General features: G+C 34.5%; 4 non-coding genes across 4 annotated transcripts; all 4 read left to right on the forward strand.

Annotated features, from left to right (window-relative positions):
- Window positions 1-124: 124 nt before the first annotated feature.
- On the forward strand, window positions 125-227 carry LOC149015553 (U6 spliceosomal RNA). Its single transcript, XR_016173838.1, has one exon. It is a non-coding gene; the product is annotated as a U6 spliceosomal RNA (small nuclear RNA).
- A 13266-nt stretch (window positions 228-13493) lies between these two features.
- On the forward strand, window positions 13494-13596 carry LOC149015554 (U6 spliceosomal RNA). The gene has a single exon (XR_016173806.1). It is a non-coding gene; the product is annotated as a U6 spliceosomal RNA (small nuclear RNA).
- Window positions 13597-17587: 3991 nt separating this feature from the next.
- LOC149015555 (U6 spliceosomal RNA) lies at window positions 17588-17690 on the forward strand. The gene has a single exon (XR_016173808.1). It is a non-coding gene; the product is annotated as a U6 spliceosomal RNA (small nuclear RNA).
- Window positions 17691-23141: 5451 nt separating this feature from the next.
- Window positions 23142-23244, forward strand: LOC149015556 (U6 spliceosomal RNA). Its single transcript, XR_016173833.1, has one exon. It is a non-coding gene; the product is annotated as a U6 spliceosomal RNA (small nuclear RNA).
- Window positions 23245-26526: the final 3282 nt, after the last annotated feature.

Here is a 26526-nt window from a genome sequence, read left to right on the forward strand (position 1 = left end):
ATACGGCCCATAACTACATATCCCAAAGTGGATTTTACTTCTCTGACCTAATAGATAGTCCCACATTGCTAAACTAATAGGTGATTCTGCACTTTATAAAAAAAAAGCATTATACATGATTATTGTCTCTTTGGAGACATCCAATAAAATTGGAACGATAGAGAGAAGATTAGCATGGCCCCTGCGCAAGGATGACACGCACAAATCGAGAAATGGTCCAAATTATTTTCTTATTTTTTTGCATGAATTCCCCTATCTAGGGTTCTTCATTGCTCGTTTTCAGTAATATCCAAAGCTTTGATTTATTTTGAATCCATCAACATTGCAAATGAGTCTTGAGTTTTCATTCTTGTTTGACCTCTCTATTAAAAAGTATGGATCTTACCACTCAACCAATCTTCAACCAATCATGCATTGACATTCGTGTTCGAATTTTACTAGTCTTTTCAAGTTTGTTGATTTGCCTTCCATTGAATTGGCATTTATCAGCTAAATTTAGAGTTGATTCATTTTCATGTATGGGAATAAATTATAAATGTGTCTCTACCTATTAGTATTATTATTGTAAGTTTCATATTGACATCTTATTTTTTTGCTAGAAAATATTGATACCCTTTACGATTTGAGGTAGTTAAGTTTCATATTCATGTGAATCACTATTTACAATTCCTAAAGGGATAATTACTATTGCCTCCCTATACTTTGATTTTATTATTATTGTATCCCCCGTACTTTTCAAAATTACTAATCCAACCTTTAACTTTGTCTATAATTACTTTTGCCCCCCAACTGTTAAGTTCCGTTAGTTTACTAATGATGTGGCATCTTTATATTTTCTCAAAAACCCCAAAATACCCTTATACTTATCTCTTTGCTTATTTACCCTTTTGTCAAGTTACAGTAGTACCCTTAATTAACTGTTATAATCCGTTTTATTCTAAAAAAAAGAACCACAAAATTAAGAAAGAATGATTGAATAAAACTCAAATAGAAACTGAAGAAGAAGGAAAATCGAATTCAACTCAAATTGGAAACTGAATATCACCTAAAATATTTTCAAAATAAATGAAGTTTAGTGAATGTGGGAAACCAAATTGGATTTGGATTTTGCTCATTTCTTTAATTCAAAATAAATGAAGTTTAGTGAAGGTGGGAAACCAAATCGGATTTGGATTTTGCCTATTTCTTTAATTCAAAATAAATGAAGCTTAGTGAAGGCGGGAAACTAAATCGGATTTGGATTTTGCCAATTTCTTTAATTCAAAATAAATGAAGTTTAATGATGGTGGGAAACCAAATCGAATTTGGATTTTGCCCATTTCATTAATTCAAAATAAATGAAGTTTAGGGTAAAATTGACATTTAATCTGGTTTTTATAAATGGGGTAGCATCGTCTTTTGATTTATTAATTTTAATGAAGGGTAAATTAGACATTACATATTCAAACTTAACGGCTACTTAACACCGTTATAAGGAAGGGGGCAACAATAATTTCATAATAACAAGGTTTTATTAGTAATAAAATCAAACTATAGGAGGCAACAATAATTATCCCATTCCTAAATCATCATATATTTTATCCTACCAAAAAAAAATTCATCATATATTTTAAGAGGAAATTTCTCCCAACATCATTAAGAAGAACCTTTGCAACCTATTATATCGTATATGGGAATTAAGGGAATTAAGGGTATAAATGGATAACTGAAATTCGTTCCTGAATCGTATGTGACTTGAACTATTGATTGAGCCGTGCGGATATATCATTTTATCCACCACATTGGAATTCACCACCAAATGTGTCTCTATTCCAACCACCGCGGATTCACATCCTTTTAGTGGTATTCGAATCCATTTGATTACTAATAGGATGTGGATATAGTCTATTCCTTTCTTATCGATTATTATCCATCCGATAAAATTATCCGATTAAGTTACTTATTTGGATATATTTTCTTGATTGTATAATTTTTTTACTTCAGATATGTGATTATTTTTATAGATTTTCTACTAAATAACTACCAAAATTGTTAAATTTTTAAATTTCAAACCTAGTCACACAAATAAAATGGTAAAGATGTCAATAGGTAGTCGAAAACCTATATTCAATCTCTATACATTACCATTTAGAAGAATCAACTTAAGAAAATAAATATTTGATTATCATGCGAATCCGATTGAAATCCATCCGAATACTGATTAGTTATCATCGGAATCCGTCAAAATATAATAGGATGCATATATGGTATTACCTTTATCCGATCGGAATCCGATTCGTTTACATCCCTAATGGAAATAAATAACAAATGCATCTCAAACTATTTAGGAGTTTTATATTGACATCCTTTATGCATGTTGCAATTTGAGGTAGTTACGCTTCATATTCATGTGAATCACAATTTACTTGCTAAATCATCATATATTTCAAGAGGAAAATCTCCCAAAATCATAAGTAAAAAAGAACATCTCCAACTCTTGGCTATTAAAACCTTGAAACAGACTGGAAACACCAAATTGAAGGCAATAATACCCTGCAAAGAAATCCTCCTATGTTATGAACCAAGTTTGAAGAGGGCCGTTTATTTGTGTTTGTCACAAATTATGCCTCCATGGATTAATTATTTAATTTGCTTGGATTGGGTAGGCTCGGCAACTGTTTAGAGAAAGACCTTTTGTATCCCTTAATCACTTTTTGTTTCAAGGTGGACATCTTTAATCACTAAATGATCATAAAATATAGCACAATATAGCTTTAATGGATTCCATATTTTTTTTACTTAATTCTTTATATGTATCCCTCAAATGAGTTAGCCTAAATTTTGAAAAGCAAAACTTACAAATCAAAAATTGGGAGAATTTTTTGGGTTTGAAACTGGAATTGAAGCCTAAACATTACAAATAGCTGAATTAAGAAGTTCTTCTAAATTTAAAGGATGAAATTCATAAAAAATTTGAAATATCATTGTGATGGTAATGCTTTTCTTTGTGAAAATGACCCAAATGCCTATTAACTTATATCTTATTTTTAAAGGTGAACCATGCACATAGAAGTCGAATTTTATTGGCTGGGCTGCAACCTGAAGCCAAAGGTGGGATTTTGACTACGTGTATTGGTAGCAATCGAATGGTCTGGATTAAAATGACGGATTCTCTTTGTAAATACAATTTTTTTAATTTTATATTCAAGGGTTTAACATTTTACGAATTTATGAAACCGGACCCTTGATTCAACTTTAGTCCCAAAATTCGTAAGCCCGTATTTCTAAACCCCTGATTCTACAACAATTTTCCGTATCTTAGTCAAAGGTAAAACCTAGATGACCGCAATGATTTACTCACCCTAAATCAAAGCATTATGGTAAGTTTCGTCTGATTGCTTTTAATATCTTGGCGATCGTTTTCGTTTCTTCAATGTAGAGCTCATGTTTTTCTGTTCAGCTGCTACATTGAAGAAATTTCTTTGAAACCCTTAAGTATCATTTGATTCTTAAGAAATCATCCAGTATCAAGAAACAAGAGTTTCTATTCTTTTAAATATGCCTTGTTTCCTGAACCCAATGGAATGCCGAGACCAAAGCATGACTGACTTGCGGAAGAGTTGGGCAGTAGTAGAGGTGAAGGAAGCTGGAAGTTGAGTAGAATGGCTGCCAGGGAGTCGTTAAGTAAATTTGGAAACATTAGGTGGAGTAGTTTTGTAAATTTGGAAAAACAAAAAAATTTGCATTTACACTTAAATCTTCATATTTTATTTTTCAACCATTAGATGCATTTTCGTACACGTGTTCTGATATGAATGACTCATTGTAGGCTCCGGCTGCCGCAAATTAAAATCCCATAGAAGTGGGTAAAGTGGGAATAACTTCACCCATCTTCTTCCTCCTTTTTTTTCTACCACCCGAATATGATAGAACGTGTGTTCTTTCTGCTACTCATCTTTCGAATCTGAATGACATGTCTTTTTTAGCTTGTTGTTGGTCAATCCGTAGTTGGCAACTTGGCCCGTTTTTAACTTCACCCATCTTGTTCCATTGGAATTTAAGCTTGGGTTGAAGAGTTTTGAGAAGTGGTGTGACCTATTTGAGGTAATATTGTATTATTTTCAAATTTGTACTATTTTGAAAATTAGAATAGTGGATTCTTTCCCGTATGTGTAGCTAATCTCGAAACATTTTGGGTTAGTAAACCACTTAAAAATCTTGTCTGTTATTTTTATTTATCTTTTATTCATGTGGTAGTTTGTTGTTATTTGTTTTGTGATTATCTTCAATTTATTTGCACAAGATCCTTAAATTTTATGTTTATTTGAATTATTGTTAAACTACCTAGATCATTGGATTGTGTATGGCTTCTACATGAATACCCCTATCATTTAGAGTCCATAGTTTTAATTGAGTGGACTTTCTCTAACATACCAACTATCTGGAATTGCAGGGATTTCCTAATGCCAAACTGACTAGGTTGGTCTTTTTGTGTACCAGTCAAGGGATCTGGAATGCTCTCCAAATCTAGCAGTTGCAATGAAGTATCACAACTACTAACAAGTTTTAAAATGAATTTTTTTGGCATAGAGGCTGATAGTATGGCAAACTACAAGAAAATTTGTGTTCGAAATAACTGTATTTGTCTATAGTCTTTTTGGTTATTCAGGTACAGGTAAAAGGTTGGCAGACTACAAGAAAATTTGTGTTCGAGCCTTTATATGAAGTAGATTCACAATTATCATGTTTTTTTTGGGTTACGGCTGCATTACGTGATGCTCCATTGACCCTATCCAAGCTAATGAAAACTTGCCACACAATTAGACTAGGCTACTTCTTACGGTAAGTTGAATCCTACAACTACATTAAGCTGCTCCAGGGCTTATTTTTGTGACTTGTGATCTACATCAATTTTCTCCAACTTGACAGAGAAGTAGTTCACAAGTCCATTGTAGTTATCAAATCACAATCACATAATGAATCTTCAATTGAAGGAGAATCCTTATCTAGAAAATACAGCCATCAAAAAATATATCTAGTAAAACATGGACATTGCTTCTTTATTAAATTAGCAACTACCAAGACATAACAAGCTATCAGGTTAACCAAAATCTAAAATTAACAGAATACCTTTGCCTCCTTTTGATATTACTGCCCGTGAGTCTCCTACATTTGCTACATATAGATGGTTACCGACCAGAAGTGTGGTTGAGGCTGTAGAACCATCATCATAGTAAGCATTGCTTTCGGCATCCAAGAAGTCGATGTCAGTTCTTTTATATGTTTCACCTATAAGCTTGCCCAACATTGTTGAAAATATGTTTAAAACTTATTTAATATTATTTAATATTTTTATATGTTTTAATCGTGTCTTTTATCCTATGTTTTTTTTTTTGGGGATTGGCCTTAGCAAATTTGAGCTCAGCTAAAATCACCTGATAAACTAGTCAAAGTATCAGCCAATCCAGATTGCTCAATAACAAAGTGATCTCTCAATTCTTGATTTTAAGTCTTAAAATAAGATGTGGTAGTGATGAAATCAGAATCTCAGGGCATATGATCATACATACCAAAAATCAAACAAATTTATTCAATGATCCACTAATAGCAACATTTACCCCATATTGTTTCTTTGTAGGAGCTGGAAGGGTGGGGAGTTACATTGTTTTGTTCATCAGATTTCTATTCACGTTGAATTTGAAGAGGTAAATCAGATGAATACCCTCATTAGATAGAATTGATTTCTTAAAGCTTTAAGGGGAGACACTGAGGACTGTAACATGGTAACTTTTGAAACCCTCAATTTGAATTGAAAGATCAATGAGAAGCAACAACATCTCCAGGATCACTGTCACACATCCACTTTGTTTAATTTAAAAGGAAAGAATCTTGAGATATGGCAGAACATCTCCAGTACCTTCAACCCAAGCATTCAACAAGTAGGAACTTGAACAATTTCACTAAACATGACCTTTCATTCAATAAAGTTCAGAATAACTAGAACCAAAACTCACAGAGGCATTTAATACATTAACGATAAGTTATATTGTTTCCCCCCTCACAAAGGCACAAGAAACTCTGCAATTGAGTACCAAACCACTAGTTCTTGTGATTATTTTGACATTGAAGGCAATGGGTAATCACAGGAATGTCAAAGCGGCACAAACACAATTCCATAAGCACCATGGACCAAATGCCACCTCAAATCCCTTCTCATGTCTCTCGCAATAAACAAATTTTAGAAAGATATAGAGATGGGGACCCCAAATCTCACGAACCTAGGGTAAAATCAAGATAAACATTAATGAGACAAATGTTTGAGAGATACCGTGAGCGAGAGAGAGAGACTTGCGAGCCAGACCACCTGAGAGATAGTGCAAGTGAGAGAGAGAGAGACCGCATAGTTTGGATTGGCTATTTTCATAAAAACGGGAGAAGGAAAGATGCGGGGGAAATAATTGGATTTTTTGCGACGATTTCCTGAAAAGCGTCGTCGAAATTATATTTCTCCATGGTTTTTCAGAAATTGTCGCCAATATAAGTATTTTAAAAGCGTCGTCGAAATTATATTTCTCTATGGTTTTTTCAGAAATTGTCACAAATATAAGTATTTTCCACGACACTTAACTAAAAAGTGTCGCCAAAAAATATTTCTCCACAGTTTTTAGAAAACCGTCGCCAATTTCAGTATTTTTCACTACACTATCTCTCAAGCGTTGCAAAAAATATATTTTTCCCCACGCCTTCTATAGGTGTCGCCATATACTCATTTTCCACAATGGTTTTTACAAAACTATCGACGAATACACCTGTTTTTTTTGCCACGCATTTTAAATGTGTTGCCATATACTCATTTTCCATGAAAATAAATATATGGCGATAATTACAGGAAAAAGCATAGCCAAAAATCTCTTTTCTTGTAGTGCTACATGTCTTTTGAAGCTTTTTTTTTTTTTTTTTTTTTTTTTGTTTTTTTTGTTTTTGTGGATTCAATTCACATGTTTATGAAATACTTGACATGAGGAATCGACTTAGATTTTCCACACAAAGAGAGGAAAAAGCGTTTTACGATATGGTCAGATAAGTCTATTTTAGGAGATCCACATATGGTTATGTTTTTAATTTATTTTTTGAAAATCGTAAGAATAAGTTGATCCAATTTGAAATCCCTTTCATCAAAGTCAAATACTTACCACATATCAAAACATATGGGATTTTGCTTGGGAACAATGCCCATGTGGCACTGCTCCAAGCAGTGAACGGTTGGATTTTAATTTTGATATTTAGATTAAATCTCCACTGTCCATTATAAGCATGTGCATTAAACACCAAATTAAGTGAGAATAAATTGTTTTGCTTCAAACTATTTAGAAGTTTACACCCCTAATGGAAATATAAGACAAATGTGTCTCAAGCAGTGAACGGTTGGATTTTAATTTTGATATTTAGATTAAATCTCCATTGTCCATTATATGCATCTGCATTAAACACCAACTTAAGTGAGAACAAACTTATTGCCAAAAAAAATTGAGAATAAACTGTTTTTTTTTTTGGTAAGACATCTTTTATGCATGTTGCAATTTGAGGCAGTGACGCTTCATATTCATGTGAATCACAATTTACTTGCTAAATCATCATATATTTCAAGAGGAAATTCTCCCAAAATCATCATTAAAAAAAAACCTCTGCAACTCTTTGCTATTAGACCCTTGAAACAGATTCTGGAAACACCAAATTGAAAGCAATAGGAGAGTCCTCCTCTTATGTTATGAACCAAGTTTGAAGAGGGCAGTTTATTTGTGTTTGTTAAAAATCATTCTTCCATGGATTAATTATTTAATTTGCTTGGATTGGGTAGGCTCGGCAACTGGTTATAGTAAGACCTTTTGCATATCTTAATCACTTTTAGTTTTTAGGTTGACATCTTTAATCACTAAATTATCATACAATATAACACAATATAGCTTTAATGGATTTTATATTATTTATATTTAATTCTTTATATGTATCACTCAAATGAGCCTATACCCAGTGAATACCATTTTGAAAAGCAAAACTTAAAAATCCAAAATTTGGGGCATTTTTAGGTCTGAAGCTGGAATTAAAACCTTAAGACTAGGGGTGCAAGTTTGGCCCTTGCGGCCTTGACCCGCCCGCCTTGAGCCCCAATAGGGCTTGGGCTAAAAATTTTGGCCCTAAGGGCGGGTTAGGGCCAAGGGCGGGCCTGGGATTACTCTCTGGCCTGCCCAGCCCATCCCAGCCCGTCCTTGATTTTTGGCCCTGACCCAGGCCCTGATTTTGGCCCTGACCCAGGCCCTGATCTTGGCTCTGATCCTGACCCTGATCTTGGCAAAAAATAGTTTGTTGAATTTTGTCGAAAATAAATTATAGAATGAAAAAGTAAGTTTGGTGTCAAAATAAACAATTATTAGAAAATAATAGTGACCAAGTGATCAAGTGAGAAAAGAAGGAAAAATATGGTTTTTATAAAAGAATGTGTATTGACTATTTTACCCACATATTAACTACAAAATTTTAAGAAAACTTGCACATAAATGAAGAGACGAAATTCTCACCATAATTCATAATAAACAAAAAATCTATTATGGATTTTGGAGGTTTTTCTATTATTTTAAATAAAAATAAAACTGATATAGATGCCAAACAATTTAAAACATGAAAAATTCTCATAATTGAGAATGATAATTGATAGCAAAAGATCCTAAATTTGAAGGATGAAATTTATAAAAAAATTTGAAATGTCACTGTAGTGTTCTTTCTTTGTGAAATGACCCAAATGCCTATTAACTTAAATCCTACTTTTAAAGTTGAATCATGCACATAGAAATGGGTAAAGTGGGGATGACTTCACCCATCTTCTTCTTCTTTTTCTTCTATCATCCGAATATGATAGAAGGTGTGTTCATTTTGTCACTCATCTGTCAAATCCAAATGGCATGTCTTTCGTAGCTTGTTGTTGGTCAATATGTACTTGGCAAGTTGGCCCTTTGGAGTTTGCACATTGATTGCAATCGTTTTACCTCTGTCAAACAATTCTGTGTTCATGCCTTTATCAACTTTGGTCTTACGAAACAAGATAAAATATGGTTTTTCTCAGTTATAGTTGTAACTTGTTACTATATCTGGTACTTTGAAATAAAATGATACATGACTCCTTTTTATGACCAAATTCTATCTTGTGTATGGCGGATTTTTGCCTCTCTGTACTTCAATTATATGATCATGTTTTCCTCACCAATGGGTTTGAATTGTTGGGTTAGTGATGAAAATCACTTTTCTCTTTTTTTGTTCAAATTTCCATTTAGTGTTAAATATGGGTTAAGTGTTTGGTATCATTAAGAGGGCGAGGGCAAGGTAAATGAAGGTGAAAAAAGAGAGAGTTCCAAGTGAGTCCCAAGAAAGATTTTGAACAAAAACAAGATTGAGTTTCTAGGTCTTCTTCTTTTTGTGTTTTTGCAAGAAAATGGTTTTTTCTCTTGGATTTTCTTCTCCATTGTTGTTCCATTGGAGTTTAAGCTTGGAATGAAGAGTTTTGAGAGGTGATGCGACCTATTTGAGGTAATATTGTATTATTTTCAAATCTGTACTATTTTCAAAATTAAAATAGTGAATTCCTTCCCCTTGGTGTAGCTAATCTCGAACATTTTGGGTTAATGAATCACTTAAAAATCTTGTTTGTTGTTTTTCTTTATCTTTTATTCTTGTGGTGGTTTGTTGTTATTTTTTTTGACAACATTACATTTCTTAATTAAGTTATAAAATGAAAAATGTGAAAAACGCAAAATTACAAGATAAAGATCATAGATGTGTTGAATCATTAAAAAAGTTAGGTAGATAATTCACTAAGTATTTGTTGGATTTGATACGAATTTATTGCTAATTCTTTAATTTTGTTTTTTTTCTTTTCTTCTTTTAGGCATGTGAAAGGGTTAAGGACTGAAATAAAACAAAAAAACTACTCAAAATTAGCTAAGGAATTTGTTTGGAGGATTTACTCCAACTAAGGAGAATGATCAAAAGAATACTAAAGATCGCATTAACATCAGAATCATCTTTTATGTCTAATTGACGACAGCATTCACGTCTTTATAGACGTGATCGATCTAATTCTTCTCATTAGAATTTAACATATTCTTGTTTCATCAATTAACTTAGTAGGCCCATCAGTTAACACTCGATCAGTGAAAAGGCATGTCATTGTTTCTAGTGAATTTGATTCTCGTCTCACTATACCAAACCCCTTCTTTGCAATAATCAACAACCCCACACTTACCACATTAATTTCAATGTATAAAGCTGAACATTTGTCAATAAACTCCCAATTTGAGTAAGGTAAGTTTGTTCATTTACAGTCGCAATTACATTTGAGTTTGAACACCCCATGACAATGGATCATATGGCCTAAAGGGTGATAGGGTGGTTGAGGTATTTTTTTATGAACTAGACCAAATGTATTTGCACATGGTGAACATGCCTCAGATAATAGTTACCTAGAGAGTTTCAACTTTTTAGGATATAAACATAATAACTTGTAAACTCCAAGGATGTAGATGTGATTTGGGCTTTATTTTATTCTCTTGCCTTATTATATTCTATGCAAATTAAGACTAGTAATTTAGACTTTGTGGCTGGGCTTCCACTGAACGCTATGGCATGGCAACATTGGCAGTGGCCAGTGAGTGAGGCGTTGAGGTCTCAAAGTCTCAGATGCCCACCAAACAAAGTGGACTTTTGTGTATTTTGATGGGAACTGTGCCGTTCAGTCAGGAAACCTTTTTCAACAATCTTATGGTTTAAGTGTTTAACAAAACAAAACAAAAAAGTCAAAGCTTCCAAACTGAGTGAGTTGATCACAGGTGGAACAGTGGAAGCAATTCACAGAACCACATGAGCCAAAACGCGTTTTCTTACTTCTTAATGTTCCTGTAGTTAGGCCATGGCGATCGTCCATTTCGAGGAACAAAGTCAAATGGAGTGCTGCTTCTTTCCCTTGGCAGGTCTTGTGATTGTTAGTGATTGTTCATGGACCGTTCTGAAATGTCAAACAACCAAAATGTGGGGATTTTTTTTTGCAGCAATGAGGGATTAGATTTGATGAAGTTGAACGCCCTCATAAGGTATATTCAAGGTATGAAAAGTTGCCGACAAAAGGGGTTTCGCTAGCTGGCAAAACCAACAAAACCCCTAAATGTTGGCGATATTCTCCTGACATTTCAGAGGCAGTTTCGACGTATTTGGATAAAGATAATTCAAAGTGTCAAACTTGGTTTAAAATGACAAGAAAAGAGATTGAATCATTTGCTTTGCTTCTCTGCCCATTCCTCTTTCATCCCAAGCTTTCAACTTTTTCTCACAAGCCCTAACATTCTCCGCCGTCTCACTACGAGATGCCCATATTAGAACTTTAAAGCTTCTTAGTTCATTAAGATTTAATGTGAAGAGCTTTGTTGTTGGTTGGTTCTTAATTTTGCTTTTTGATTAACTGGTTTCTTCTCTTGCTATTTTGATCAATCATTAATTTGAAAATAAGAAAATATTAGTTTTAGGGTTTTAAGATGTATTGCAATTAGTAGCTGTCGTTGTTTTTATCAAAACTAATCGCATGATCTCCAAAGACATCTTTGCATCTCCACCAAACTTCTACGAAAATTTATGCAAACTACAAATTGTTTATGTTGTTCACACCACTGATTTGGCAAAGAAATCCAACGCTGCTTCTGTCGACATCAAGATCTGAGTTTTCTTTTGCTGTCGATGTTGAGTTGGTTGTTTAAGACAGAGAAACAAAAACAGAGTCATCTAGGAATATATGGATGAGAAAAGAAGAAGAAATTGCAGAAGTAGATAAATCTATGGAGGAATCAAATGATTTAGCGATTTTTCATAGGTTCGACAATTTTTTGGCCGGCGATATTTGGTTAATCTCGTTTTCAGAGGGTCTTTCGGTTCAGTAATTGTTGAACAGGGCGAATTTTGCCAATTTTTTGCCGAAATTCGCTGAAACTTTCTACCATGGGTATATTTCAAGTTTCGAGGTTGGAAAACAATAAAGTTCAAGTTGAAGAAGGATGTCAATTCATACAGTATATCATTTACCAAAATTAAAATCATGTAATTGGTATCGATATGACGTAATTATATCGTTTGATGAATGATATGATAATAATATGAATAAAATGATACAAGTGAACTACATTGCATGATTGTTGTACCGATAATAGAATCATTTTGTACCGAATAAATATCATCCTATAATGATATGAGATACTTATATCATTTATTATTCGTTATAATAATGCGATGAGATAAATTTATCTGGTATCATACTGAAACAATACCGGCTAAATACTAGACCCAACTCAACTTCGAATTGATGGCCCAATTGCATTCATGCCTTCTTACTGGGAAACCCCAAGTCAGTCGAGGGGTTCAACCCCATGTCCATGGGATAACATGATGGCTAAGTTCAAAAAGGACAACAACTTGGAGATACCTAGAGCCATTATCAGAAGAGACCAAGATTCTAGGATTATATCGACCCTGGATGAGATGAATGCGTTGTACACTTATAGTAATTGAATATCAGGCCTAGACCTATGCCAATTGCCAACTAAATGCAATGTGTCAAGCTAAAAGAAGATCAAGACCATCATGGAAAATCCAACACGCATCCTATCTCAGGTTACTCTATATAAAGCCCCTATTTACCTAAGTTCAAGGTAACAAACTTACAACAATTGGTGTATGCTCATTATTTTTCCTTTTGGCTCGACAACTCTTTAGTTCTGAGCCCTCGACATCCACTCATTGGGGTTAGTATTGTACTCATTGTCTAACTTCAACTTTGGAGGTAGCTACCCAACCATTATAGTCAGTCCGCTCTCATTGTTTGATTTTGTAAATAGGTTCTAGATCGATTAAAAGGTTCACCAATTAATGTTCACCTAGAGGGTCAGACTTAAATGCAATGGTACCATATTGACACAGTTAGTTATCAGATTTTCCTTTAATAATCTTTAGGGTCACCTGAAACATCAAATCACTTATATTGGTTAGCATTATTTTTAGTTTAAATATTCCTATATATTTAGACCTAATTAACACACACACATTGACACAACTAAGCAACACGATTAAAGATCGATTCAGCTGGTTATGCCCTGAGTGGCTGAGTCTGGTCTAACACAGCTGAGTTCGACTTTTGCTTAATTGTCTAACTGTATAAATACGACATGAAATTTAAGTGAGTTATACATCCACAGGGGCAATGATTGTAAATATTTCACTTCTGCACAATTTAATCTCCTTTCAACCAAACAAAGCCTAAAATGTGAGATCAAAAATTCCTTTTCCTTCTCTCGGGTTAAAAGCCCATTATTAAGCCCAACACGGCCTATAAAGTGTCGATCTCAGTATGGATAGAGGGATAGTCCCATATCGCTAATCTAATTAACAATTAACGCTTGATAATAGCACGCTTAAGATAATCTAGTGTCTCTTCGGAGACATCCGATAAAATTGGAACGATACAGAGAAGATTAGCATGGCCCCTGCGCAAGGATGACACGCACAAATCGAGAAATGGTCCAAATTTTTTTCCTATTTTTTCGACTGAAACCCCACATCTAGAGTTCTTTGTTCCTCGTTTTCAGGTAAATTCAGAGCTTTCATTCTTTTTTTATATGGAAATAGACTATAATTGAATATAGTCTTTTTCTTGTTTGTTGATTTGGTCTCCTTTGAATTTGCATCTCTATAACCTGTCGCCCAAATTCGTATCTAGGGTTCTTGATTGCTCATTTTCAGGTAATTTCTGAGCTTTGATGAGATATTATAATTTATATTATAAGTATAGGTAGATTAGTTCTGAAATTAATGTTACAACAAAGTTTCAGACTTGACTCTCTTAACCCTACCCTATTCCCAACCCTAAAACTTGCTATCCAGCCTAATTTCCCCAACCATAGCTTAATACAAGCCCTATATTGTTGCTGATTCACTTAAAGGGGATTCAGAGATTGAACCTAGACATGTGTGTTACATCAATCAATTAAACCCTAGATTCTGGTTTACATCAACAGTTCTCATAATTCTCCAAATTCAGTGCTGAACCTTTGAAGCTAGAACTGTGATCAAGCTGGAGACACCTAACTAGGAAGCCAAAAAATAGAGAACCATCGACCAAGCACTGGCTTTGTTTGCTTAGGAACAATTATCAAGTTTGATTCCTTATTACTTGATCTTGCTGGATTTGGCAAGGACAGTTTTCAGCCTTTGAAGTCCATTTCTCTACTGCCTTGCAAAGAAATGTTATAATGGGTTTTGCAATTGAAAAAAAAAAATAAAAAAATGCCAAGTTCTATATTCACATAATTGGGCTAAGCTTGTTAAGGGTCTGTTTGATTACTTGAGTTTGGAGATTTCAAAAATCTAGAAATTTCAAATTTATGGAGTCATTGTTCATAAAATTAACTGTTTGGTTAGCCTAAATCTTTGGAATGAAATCTGTAAGGGCCTGTTTGGTTTCATGAATCCAAAGATTTCAAATCTCTTGATTCATGAATCTGCGAATTATACCCGTTTGGTTGTAAAAATCTATAGATTCATGAAATCTAGAGATTCACCTTCTTACCTAAAAACGTGAATCTATGAGTCATGGGTAAGGGGGGAAACCGGGGGATAAAAAAAAAAAAAAAAACAAAATAGTTAGAAGACCAACACCTAAATATAACTAAGATTGAAATCAAGATTGAAACTAATGGAGTCATGGTTCAAATGTTTAGCACTTTTTTAGGTGTGAAATTTCTGGATTTCACCAGATACCCATAAATCTATAGATTCACATTTTAATGTAAAAAAGTAAATTCCTAGATTTCATGAATCCAGAGATTCACACAACCAAACGGATATAAATTTCTCATTTGTGAATATATAGATTTGAAACCTCTAGATTCATAGGTGAATTTTAATCTCATTTTCTTAGGATATGTGAAATCAAGACTCCATATTCTTGGTGGGCTATGCTTAGTGATCAGCACTTTTTTCTGATATTAATTGTTGCCAGCAGTACATGTGTTTCATATCATGATACATCCTATCTACTATTTTTTCTGTTTGTGGCTTGCTTTATATGTTAATTGTTTTTTGGGCTCTTTCTTTCTTACACTTTAGTTGTTTTAGGGACATCAACTGGATTACTAGAATTTGTGAATGCTTTTATGTATCAATCGTAGCATTTGCATTTTACTGCAAAGAGTGTCCTTTTCTGTCTTAGGTATGTTTTCCTTATCTCGGTTCTGTGTTATCAAGTCATTGTAAAACAATAAATTCAATAGCTCCACAATGGGGCAAGAATGCCTGAAGATTAAAACAGGTCCAAATGGCCCAAGATTCTTATTCTTGGTATGTTGTTATTATAATTTTACTTTTAATTTCACTAGAGCTGTCAACTACAACTACCGTTCGGTTCTGAGTTGTATCATTGGGTGATTTAATTTAGATTCTGTTTTGGAATCTTAGGGAAGTGGAAAATCTTTTTTTCTTACGCATGATCTTAGGGTGGTAAATAGAGCAATATAAAATATGGAATTGTCTCCCAATAAAAAATAAAAAAATAAAAATCATTTATTTCCTTGAACCCATGGTTTAGTTTGTTTGCTGGAATAAAGGTAGGGTGGGAAAATTCTTACAAAAACAAAATTTTCTTACTTTTTCTTTAAATTCCAAAAGTGTAAATTGTTTGGTTGTTTTGGGTGGAAAAGTGAGAGCTTGTCTGGTGATGTGGTAACTCGACTTTCCAACGCCAACTCTTTTCAAAACTCTACAGAAAGTGTGGGATTTTATGGGGAAAAGCATGGAAAAGTAAAATATGGACCTACAATTAATAATTTTCTACATTTTCCTTTCCTTTCCTTCTCTTCTCCCTCATCCCACTACACATGGGGCTCACGTGTTTTTTTTTCTTTTTCTTACCCTTTTTTCCCTTCCCCACCTTTGCAAACAAACGCAGCCTGAAAATGACCATACAAGTAAGAATGACATTATGACATTGTTGTCATTTAAAGGTGGTCATGAAAATGGAATTTACCAAATGCCATTTTACTTTTATAGGCATCATCCAAAATTGTGCCTCAGCCACCATTTCAGGAGAGAACCATGAAAGAACTCTCAATAAAGATGTTGTAGCGGTGTCGAGGAATCTACAAATATACTTTAAACTTGTTCTCACAAAACTGTCAAATGAGCTGAAACGTACATGAAGTACTTTCTTTAAGGTATTTAGACACCCCGATTTGTGTAATACGGGTTCTAAAAGTATCTTCACCCCAAGATCAGTCAGCCCAAACCTTTAAGGTTGCACCCCAGGTTATGTTCAACAGAATAACAGGGAGAGAGAGAGAGAGAGAGAGAGAGAGAGAGAGAGAGAGAGAGAGAGAGAGAGAGAGAGAGAGAAAGAGGAGGAGGCACCTCTCTTTTGAGGGTACCTTTCAGCTTAGCTCCCTTCAAGAAGGTACCTGTCCAGTGACCTCCCTACCTGAAGAGTGCCTCTCTAATTGCATTTCCACGTAATCACCCAGCAGTAGGCTTTCCAGAATAGGGCCCATGACAAAATGGGCCTTCTGGATCAAAGCACAAGTCCCAAGTCCCAAGTCCCAAATCATATATATATATAATCATGGCAGGGTCACTATAGGGTTCAGGCAAATTAATAATACATGGGCCCTTACTATATATAAACCATATAATAAGATCCTCTCAACCCGATGTGGGACTAAATAAAACCATGGATAAAAAACACAATTAAAACAAATATTTATATAAAGTTTTAAACATATTTTACAACAAAAGATCGTTACCAAATAGTGTCCATATGTTAAAAGGAACTTAATCATGGGTTGTTCAAGAGCTTTCTTGAGTCCCTTATCACTTGAGTTATTTATCAGGGGAGTTGACGGATTGAATAGTGTCAATATTTTATTCGCATCCAATTATATTTGGACGAAAATATCTTATTGAGACATAAGTAGACATCGTTACCATTTTATTGGTGAGAGGATAGAAACTTAAGAATATGGTGATTTGTCTTCTAATTTTCCATTGAATTTCTTTTATATTTTATTTTAGGGGGAGGGTGGATTTGTATTCATTTTCATGGGGAATTTAGAAAAATATTCACATGCCTTAAGGTTTCTTTATAAGAAAACGAATCCAAGATAACAATCGGTCACAACAAGTATTAGGATATTTAAATCCTACTAGTAATCTGAATGATCCAAACACCTTCCATAGACTCTTCCGGGCTTGGGACTCATCAAAACATCAAAGATGCATGTTTGTTCTTTAATTAGTCCTTGGAGGTTCTCCTCTCTTAAGTCACCTTCTGAACAAAAAAGAACTCACCCATATACACGAAGTTTCCAACTTAAAAGCCCATTACGACCCATATCTCACCAACAGAGGATAAAATACGGCCCATAACTTCATATCCCAAAGTGAATTTTACTTCTCTGGCCTAATAGATAGTCCCACATTGCTAAACTAATAGGTGATTCTTCACTTTATAAAAAATGCATTATACATGAGTATTGTCTCTTCGGAGACATCCGATAAAATTGGAACGATACAGAGAAGATTAGCATGGCCCCTGCGCAAGGATGACACGCACAAATCGAGAAATGGTCCAAATTTTTTTCCTATTTTTTGGCCTGAATTCTGCAATCTAGGGTTCTTGATTGCACATTTTCAGTTATATCCAAAGCTTTGATTCATTTTATATAGATTGCAAATGAATTTTGAGTTTTCATTCGTGTTTGACCTCTTTTTTTTTGGGAACTAGTGTTCTTTTAATACTGGAAAGGCCTTCAAGAAGGGTCAAACCCACGACCTCTCCACTAAAAAGTATGGATCTTACCACCCAACAAACCCTACATTGGCATTTGTGTTCGACTTTTACTAGTTTTTTCAAGTTTGTTGATTTGCCTTCCATTGAATTGACATCTCTATACATTTTCAGGTAAAATCTGAGTTCTGATTCATTCTCATGTATGGGAATATATTATAAATGTGTCTCTACCTATTAGTATTATTATTATAAGTTTCATATTGACATCCCTTTTTTTTTTGTGGGTAGAAAATATTGATATCCTTTATGCATGTTGTGATTTGAGGTAGTTAAGCTTCATATTCATGTGAATCACAATTTACAATTGCTAAATCATCATATATTTCAGGAGGAAATTTCTCCCAAAACCATCATTAATTAAGAAGGAACCTCTGCAACCTATTATATCATATATGGGAATATAATACAAATGCGTCTCAACCTATTTGGTAGTTTTATATTGACATCCTTTATGCATGTTGCAATTTGAGGTAGTTAAGCTTCATAGTCATGTGAATCACAATTTACTTGCTAAATCATCATATATTTCGAGAGGAAATTCTTCCCAAAATCATTATTAAAAAAGAACCTCTGCAACTCTTCGCTATTAGACCCTTGAAACAGTGTCTGGAAACACCAAATTGAAAGCAATAGGAGAGTCCTCCTATGTTATGAACCAAGTTTGAAGAGGGCATTTTATTTGTGTCTATCACAAATCATGCCTCCGTGGATTAATTATTTAATTTGCTTGGATTGGGTAGGCTCGGCAACTGGTTACAGTAAGACCTTTTGCATCTCTTAGTTATTTTTGTTTTTAGGTAGACATCTTTAATCACTAAATGATCAGACAACATAGTTTCAGGGATTCTATATTATTTTTACTTAATTCTTTATATGCATCCCTCAAATGAGCCTAAACTTAGTGAATACCATTTTGAAAAGCAAAACTTACAAATCCAAAATTGGGGACATTTTTTTTGGGGTCTGAAGCTGGAATTAAAGCCTTAAATAGCCGTGCATTACAAATAGCTGAATTAAGAATAAATGAACCTTTGACAACTTCAACTTAGAACAACCTGACGCTAGGAAATCCATACACATTTTCCGCTCTACGAAATAAAATTTGATGTAGTTAAAGGTTCGTCTAAATTTAAAGGATGAAATTCATAAAAAATTTGAAAAATCACTGTAGTGCCCTTTCTTTGTGAATGACCCAAATGCCTAAATTCTTTTCTTGTTTGTTGATTTGGTCTCCTTTGAATTTGCATCTCTATAACCAGTCACCCAAATTCATGTCTAGGGTTCTTGGTTGCTCATTTTCAGGTAATTTCTGAGCTTTGACGAGATATAATAATTTATATTATAAGTATAGGTAGATTAGTTCTAAAATTAATGTTACAGCAAAGTTTCAGACTTGACTCTCTTAACCCTAGCCAAACCTAACCCTACTCTATTCCCAACCCTAAAACTTGCTATCCAGCCTAATTTCCCCAACCATAGCTTAATACAAGCCCTATATTGCTGCTGATTCACTTAAAGAGGATTCAGAGGGTGAACCGAGACGTATGGCTTACATCAATCAATTAAACCCTAGATTCTGGATTACATCGACAATTCTCATAATTCTCCAAATTTAGTGCTGAACCTTTCAAGTTAGAACTGTGATCAAGCTAGAGACACCTAACTAGGAAGCCAAAAACAGAGAACCATCGACCAAGCACTGGCTTTGTTTGCTTAGGAACAATTACCAACTTTGATTCCTTATTATTGATCTTGCTGTATTTGGCAAGGACAATTTTCAGCCTTTGAAGTCCATTTCTCTTCTCCCTTGCAAAGAAATGTGACAATGGGTTTTGCAATTGAAAAAATAAATAAATAAATAAACTGCCAAGTTCTATATTCACATGATTGGGCTAAGCTTGTTAAGGGTCTGTTTGGTTATTTGAGTCTGAAGATTTAAAAAATCTAGAGTTTTCAAATTTATGGAGTCATGGTTCATAAAATTAACTGTTTGGTTAGTCTGAATCTTTGGAATGAAATCTATAGATTCATCCTTAAAAAACATCTATGGAGTTATGGTTCAAATATTTAGCACTTTAGTAGGTGTGAAATCTCCGGATTTCACCTCATACCCATAATGTATAGATTCACGTTTTTAATGTAAAAAGTAAATCCCTAGATTTCATGAATCCAGGGATTCACACAATCAAACGGGTATAAATTTCTCATTTGTGAATCCAAAGATTTGAAATCTCTAGATTCATGTAAACAAACAGGCCCTAAAGGATTTAGGTGAATTTTAATCTCATTTTCTTAGGATATGTGGAATCAAGACTCCATATTCTAGGTGCTCTACTAATTTGAGGCTATGCTTAGTGATCAGCACGTTTTTTATATATTAACTATTGCCAGCAATACATGTGTTTCATATTATGATCCATCCTGTCTACTGGTTTTTTCTGTTTGTGGCTTGTTTTACATGTTAATTGTTTTTTGGGCTCTTGCTTTCTTACATTTAGCTGTGTTAGGGACATCAACTGGATTACTAGAATTCGTAAGTGCTTTTATGTATCAATCCATGTAGCAATTGCAATTTACTGTAAAGAGTGTCCTTTTCTTTTTGTCTTAGGTATGTTTTCCTTATCTCGGTTCTTTGTTATCAAAGTCATTGTAAAACAATAAACTCAATAGCTCCACAATGGTTTAGGAGAGCGAGCAGTTATTCAATTGTCATTAAGATTTTCTTATACTAACCTGTATTTGATAACTTATAATGATGATTCGGTTAGGTGTCGCTGCAAGGACAAGACATTTTGGTACGAATCACGGGATTAACTGGTGGGGGAAAAGTAGCGCAACTTGGTGGGTGAGAGAGAAAGAAACAACCTCGCTTAGCGTCTGCAGGTCTAGATGACGAAATGGAGATCTTTAAAAGTAGGCTAAGAGTGATTGCTTTTGAAGCATGTACAAAAGTTGACCGACTCTTGGTGGAGAGAGATAAGAGTGAGATAAACGATCAAATTTAGATCATTGGCTCTTCTGATAGGGAAGAAATTTTCCTATCTTATAAGAGTTTTTAGTCTATCATATTGGCAATTTTCATTTATAGTAAGTTCAGTTTTTATGTCATAGTGCAGGAATGCCGGAAGATTAAAACAATTCCAAATAGCCCAAGATTCTTATTCTTGCTATGTTGTTGAGGGAGAAGAAGAAGGATTCTACTAAATTTGTTGTCTTTCCGTAATGCATTTTATTTTTAGTCAAGGGAATGCTACTTTGGCTAAGTCATGAATTTAAGGTCAATGAAAAGGATTAATTGTTCCTTGTGGGGGTAAGATCAGCTTCCTCGAACGGTTCAGGTTCTCCTCGGACCTGGTTCTCCTTAGCCTCCTGGAATCAGAACAAAGGTGAGAGTGGGCCACCTCTTGGGATGGGAAACGACCTCCAATGATTAAGTTAGTCCTTAAAAGAAGAAGCTGAAAATCAATGTTCAAAGAATAAATGCAAAGGATTCCTGGAGAGAATATTCTTCAGGTTGTTATGAAGGAGTAATGGCTGGAGAGCTTGTTTTTACCTAGGAGTGCCGCCACTATTTATAACGAACCTGTGACCCTTCCTCGCCTGCGATGGGTAGTTGATTCCTCATGGAGGAGCTCGATGGTGGAGATGGCTTATGTGCCATGGTGACGTTGCCTTCTGGCAGCCGCAGTTCCCAGGGCAGCTGTGAGTACCTCTTGTGGATCCAGAGAGTCAACTCAAGGATTGGTATGATGTGACATCGCTCCTTGGTTAAGGAGATAAAAAGTGGTGTTGCGGTACCCATGGTAGTCCTAGAGCGAATGTGGAGCATCCAAGCTGTCTCTTGTCATTGCATGGGCCCCGAGGCATTTATTGCTAAAATTAATGCTGGGAGACAACGCCAGTGAGGAGATATTCCGAATCCCCTAAAGGCCGCTGGCTTTACTGAAAAGCCGATGGGCAGTTGGGCTTGTCATCGAATTATGCCTGCACCGCTTGCCGTTATCCGAGAAGTCTCTCGTTCCAGCTGGCGAGCACTATTTGTTTTGGCCTTGGAATCGCTGGTTCGGTCTAGCAGAACCGTCCTGGTCCAGCGGTTCTCTTTGGGTCATCCACAACAGTTACTTATAAGTTCTAGACTCTACTTGATGGGTCTTTAGCAAAAATTGGTAGGGCACTTGAAACGTGTTTCAAGGTGATGGTGGTTCAAATTCACAAAGATCTTTTCTATGAAATTATTCACAAAATAGTTAATGACATTGTTTTCATTTAAAGGTGTTCAAGAAAATGGAATTTTCAAATGCAGCAACCATTTCCGGAGAGCACTAGGAAAAAACTCTCAATAAATATTGTTACCAAATAGTGCCCATATGTTAAAAGGAACTAAATCATGGGAAAACATCATCTGCTGTGCACATTCAGTGTTGTGCACAACAATGCACTTTTATACCAAATCATAGGCTGGGAAAACAAAGAAATTATAAGGGTTTTTGAACTTTTCAAATTTGAAATCAAGCTTTAAATCTTAGCCTATGATTTGGTATAAAAGTGCACTGTTGTGCACAGCAGAGGATTTCCCCCCCCTAAATCATGGGTTGTTAACGAGCTTTTCTGAGTCCCTTATCACTTGAGTTATTATACTAGGAGAGTTGACGGATTGGATGGTGGTAATATCATGTTCGCCATCTGTTATATTTGATGAAAATATCCTATTGAGACATATTCAGCGAGATTCGGATTTAGTTCACATTGAATGCAGTTTTCGACTACCACTAGACATTGTTACCATTTTATTGGTGAGAGTTATGATTGAAAATTAAGAATATAGTGATTTGTCTTATAATTTTCTTTTGAATATATTTTTTTTTTGTGGGGGGGGGGGGGGGCTTTGTATTCATTTTCATAGGGAATGTATAAAAGATATATTCATACCTTAAAGGTTTTTTAATAAGAAAATGAATCCAAGATAACAATCGGTTAAAACAAGTATTAGGATATTTAAATCCTACTAGTAATCCGAAAGACGCAGACACAATTCTGAACCAGAAAGAACTCATTCGTCTGCACGAAGTTTCAAACTTAGAAGCCTAACTGGGCCCATATCTCACCAACAGAGGATATACGGCCCATAACTACATATCCCAAAGTGGATATCACTTCTCTGGCCTAATAGATAGTCCCACATTGCTAAACTAATAGGTGATTCTACACTTTATAAAAACAAGCATTATATATGATTATTGTCTCTTCGGAGACATCCGATAAAATTGGAACGATACAGAGAAGATTAGCATGGCCCCTGCACAAGGATGACACGCACAAATCGAGAAATGGTCCAAATTTTTTTCTTATTTTCTGCCTTTTGCCTGAATTCCCCCACAGTAATATCCAAAGCTTTGATTTATTTTTGAATTCATATAGATTGCAAATGAGTCTTGAGTTTTCATTTTTGTTTGACCTCTCTATTAAGAAGTATGGATCTTACCACTCAACCAATCTTGCATTGACATTCGTGTTCGAATTTTACTAGTCATTTCAAGTTTGTTGATTTGCCTTCCATTATATTGGCATTGGCATTTATCAAGTAAATTTAGAACTGATTCAAATTCATGTATGGGAATAAATTATAAATGTATCTCTACCTATTAGTATTATTATTGAAAGTTTCATATTGACATCCTTTTTTTTTTTGGTAGAAAATATTGATATCCTTTACAATTTGAAGTAGTTAAGTTTCATATTCATGTGAATCACTATTTACAATTGCTAAATCATCATATATTTTAAGAGGAAATTTCTCCCAACAACATCATTAAGAAGGAACCTTCGCAACCTATTATATCGTATATGGGAATTAAGGGTATAATGGATAACTGAAATTCGTTCCTGAATTCGCATTCGCATCCGCATCCTTTTAGCGGTATTCGAATCCATTTGATTACTAATAGGATGCGGATATAGTCTATTCATTTCTTACCGATTATTATCTATCCAATAAAATTATCCAATTAAGTTACTTATTTGGATTTATTTTCTTGATTTTATAAATTATTTTACTTGAGATGTGATTATTTTTATAGACTTTCTACTAAAATAACTACCAAAATTGCTAAATTTTTAAATTTCAAACCTAGCCACACAAATAAAAAGGTAAAGATGTAAATAGGTAGTTGAAAACCTGTATTTAATCTCTATACATTACCATTTAGAAGAATCTACTTAAGAAAATAAATATTTGATTATCATACGAATTCGACTGAATCCGTCCGAACATTGATTTTATATTATCCGAATCCGTCCAAATATAATAGGATGCAGATATGATATTACCATGATCCGATCGGAATCCGATCCGTGTACGACCCTAATGGGAATAAATGACAAATGCATCTCAAACCATTTAGGAATTTTATATTGACATCATTTATGCATGTTGCAATTTGAGGCAGTTACGCTTCATATTCATGTGAATCACAATTTACTTGCTAAATCATCATATATTTCAAGAGGAAGTTCTCCCAAAATCATCGTTAAAAAAGAACCTCTCCAACTCTTGGCTATCAGAACCTTGAAACAGACCGGAAACACCAAATTGAAGGCAATAATACCTTGCAAAGAAGTCCTCCAATGTTATGAACCAAGTTTGAAGAGGGCCGTTTATTTGTGTTTGTCACAAATCATGCCTCCATGGATTAATTATTTAATTTGCTTGGATTGGGTAAGCTCGGCAACTATTTAAGATAAGACCTTTTGTATCCTTTAATCACTTTTTGTTTCTACGTAGACATCTTTAATCACTAAATGATCATAAAATATAGCACAATATAGATTTAATGGATTCTATATTATTTTTACTTAATTCTTTATATGTATCCCTCAAATGAGTTAGCCTAAATTTCGGAAAGCAAAATTACAAACGGAAAATTTGGAGCATTTTTTTGGGTCTGAAACTGGAATTGAAGCCTTATACGGCGAGGCATTACAAATAGCTGAATTAAGAAGTTTGTCTAAATTTAAAAGATGAAATTCATACAAAATTTGAAATATCATTGAAATTTTTCTTCAGATTCAGAGCATCATCACCACGGCTCCACCCATGAAGAAACATTCATTGCCTTCAACTTCAGAACCCATTTCAGTTCTTCCGTATAAGACCCAGAACTTCAGGAACTCTACAAGCTTGGTCAGAAGTTAGGGCAAGGCAGTTTGGAACCACATATCTTTGCATAGAGAAGCCTACTGGTAATCTATACCCAAGAGAAAGCTTTTTTTGCAGAGAGGATTATGAAGATGTATATCGAGAGATAAAAATAATGCACCGCTCACCCTAATGTGGTGAGAATCAAAGGGGCTTATGAAGATTCTCTTTGTGCATTTGGTTATGGAACTTTGTCCTGGTGGAGAGCTTTTTGATCAGATTATTAAAAAAGGCATATAGTAAAATACAGGCAGCACAGTTTTATCACAACGATTATTGGGGTTGTGGAAGCTTGTTAAACATTATAGTGAAAGACAGGCGGCACTAAGAGGGAAAGAAGATGAATGGAAGAACAGCAGTGTAGAGGGAAGAAGATGGAGTTGAAAAGAAAAGGTGAGAACACGATAGGTGAAAAATCCTTAACAACAATATTTAGAACCGGGTCTAGAAATGTGTTATTTTTTTGTTAAAACAGGTCATAAAATGGGTTAATTCTACTTAAAATCCAACCTTCTAATCTGAGCCGTTTATTAAGAATAGCCACGTGTTAAATCGTGGTGCTGCACTGCTGTGCACAGCAGAGGATTTTTTTTCCGGAAAAAAAAACGTGGGCTCCATGTGGAGTGTGGTGAGGGAGAAGAAAATAAAATGAAGGAATTTTGTGGAAAAATGTTAATTGTGGGTCTTACATTTTACTTTTCTACAAATTTTCACAAAATTCCATACATTTTGTGGGATATTGGAAAGATTTGGGGTGGAAAAGTATGGTTGCTACCTCACCAGACAAATTTCCTTAAATAGGTAGTTTGTCTCTAATTTTTCCACCTCAAGCAACCAAATTATGTACACTTTTAGGATTTAAAGAAAAAGTAGGAAAAATTTGAATTTTTCAAGAATTTTCCTACTCCACCTTTATTCCAGCAAACAAACGTAGCTTTAAAGAGGATTTTGAGGGTGAACGTATGGCTTACATCAATCAATTAAACCCTAGATTCTAGTTCACTTCAGCATTTCTCATAATTCTCCAAATTCAGTGTTGAACCTTAGAACTGTGATCAAGCTGGATACAACTAACTAGGAAGCCAAAAACAAAAAACCATCGACCAAGCACTGGCTTTGTTTGCTTAGTAACAATTATCAAATTTGATTCTTTATTATTGATCTTGCTGAATTTGGCGGACAGTTTTCAGCTTTGAAGTCCATTTCTATTTGCACTGGTAATGGATGAATTAACCAAAGACATTCAAGATGAGGTCCCCTGGTGTATGCTTTTTGCGGATGATATTGTGTTGATTGATGAGACCCAAGTGGGGATTAATACTAAATTAGAATCATGGAGAGTAGCTTTGGAATCAAAAGGCTTTAAACTTAGTAGATTGAAGACAGAATATCTAGTTTGTAACTTTAGTCATGATCGGGCAGATGATGA

This window comes from Hakea prostrata, chromosome 5, assembly GCF_041222555.1.
Source record: "Hakea prostrata isolate BN-2017 chromosome 5, UWA_Hpros_2, whole genome shotgun sequence".
Taxonomy (NCBI): Eukaryota; Viridiplantae; Streptophyta; class Magnoliopsida; order Proteales; family Proteaceae; genus Hakea; species Hakea prostrata.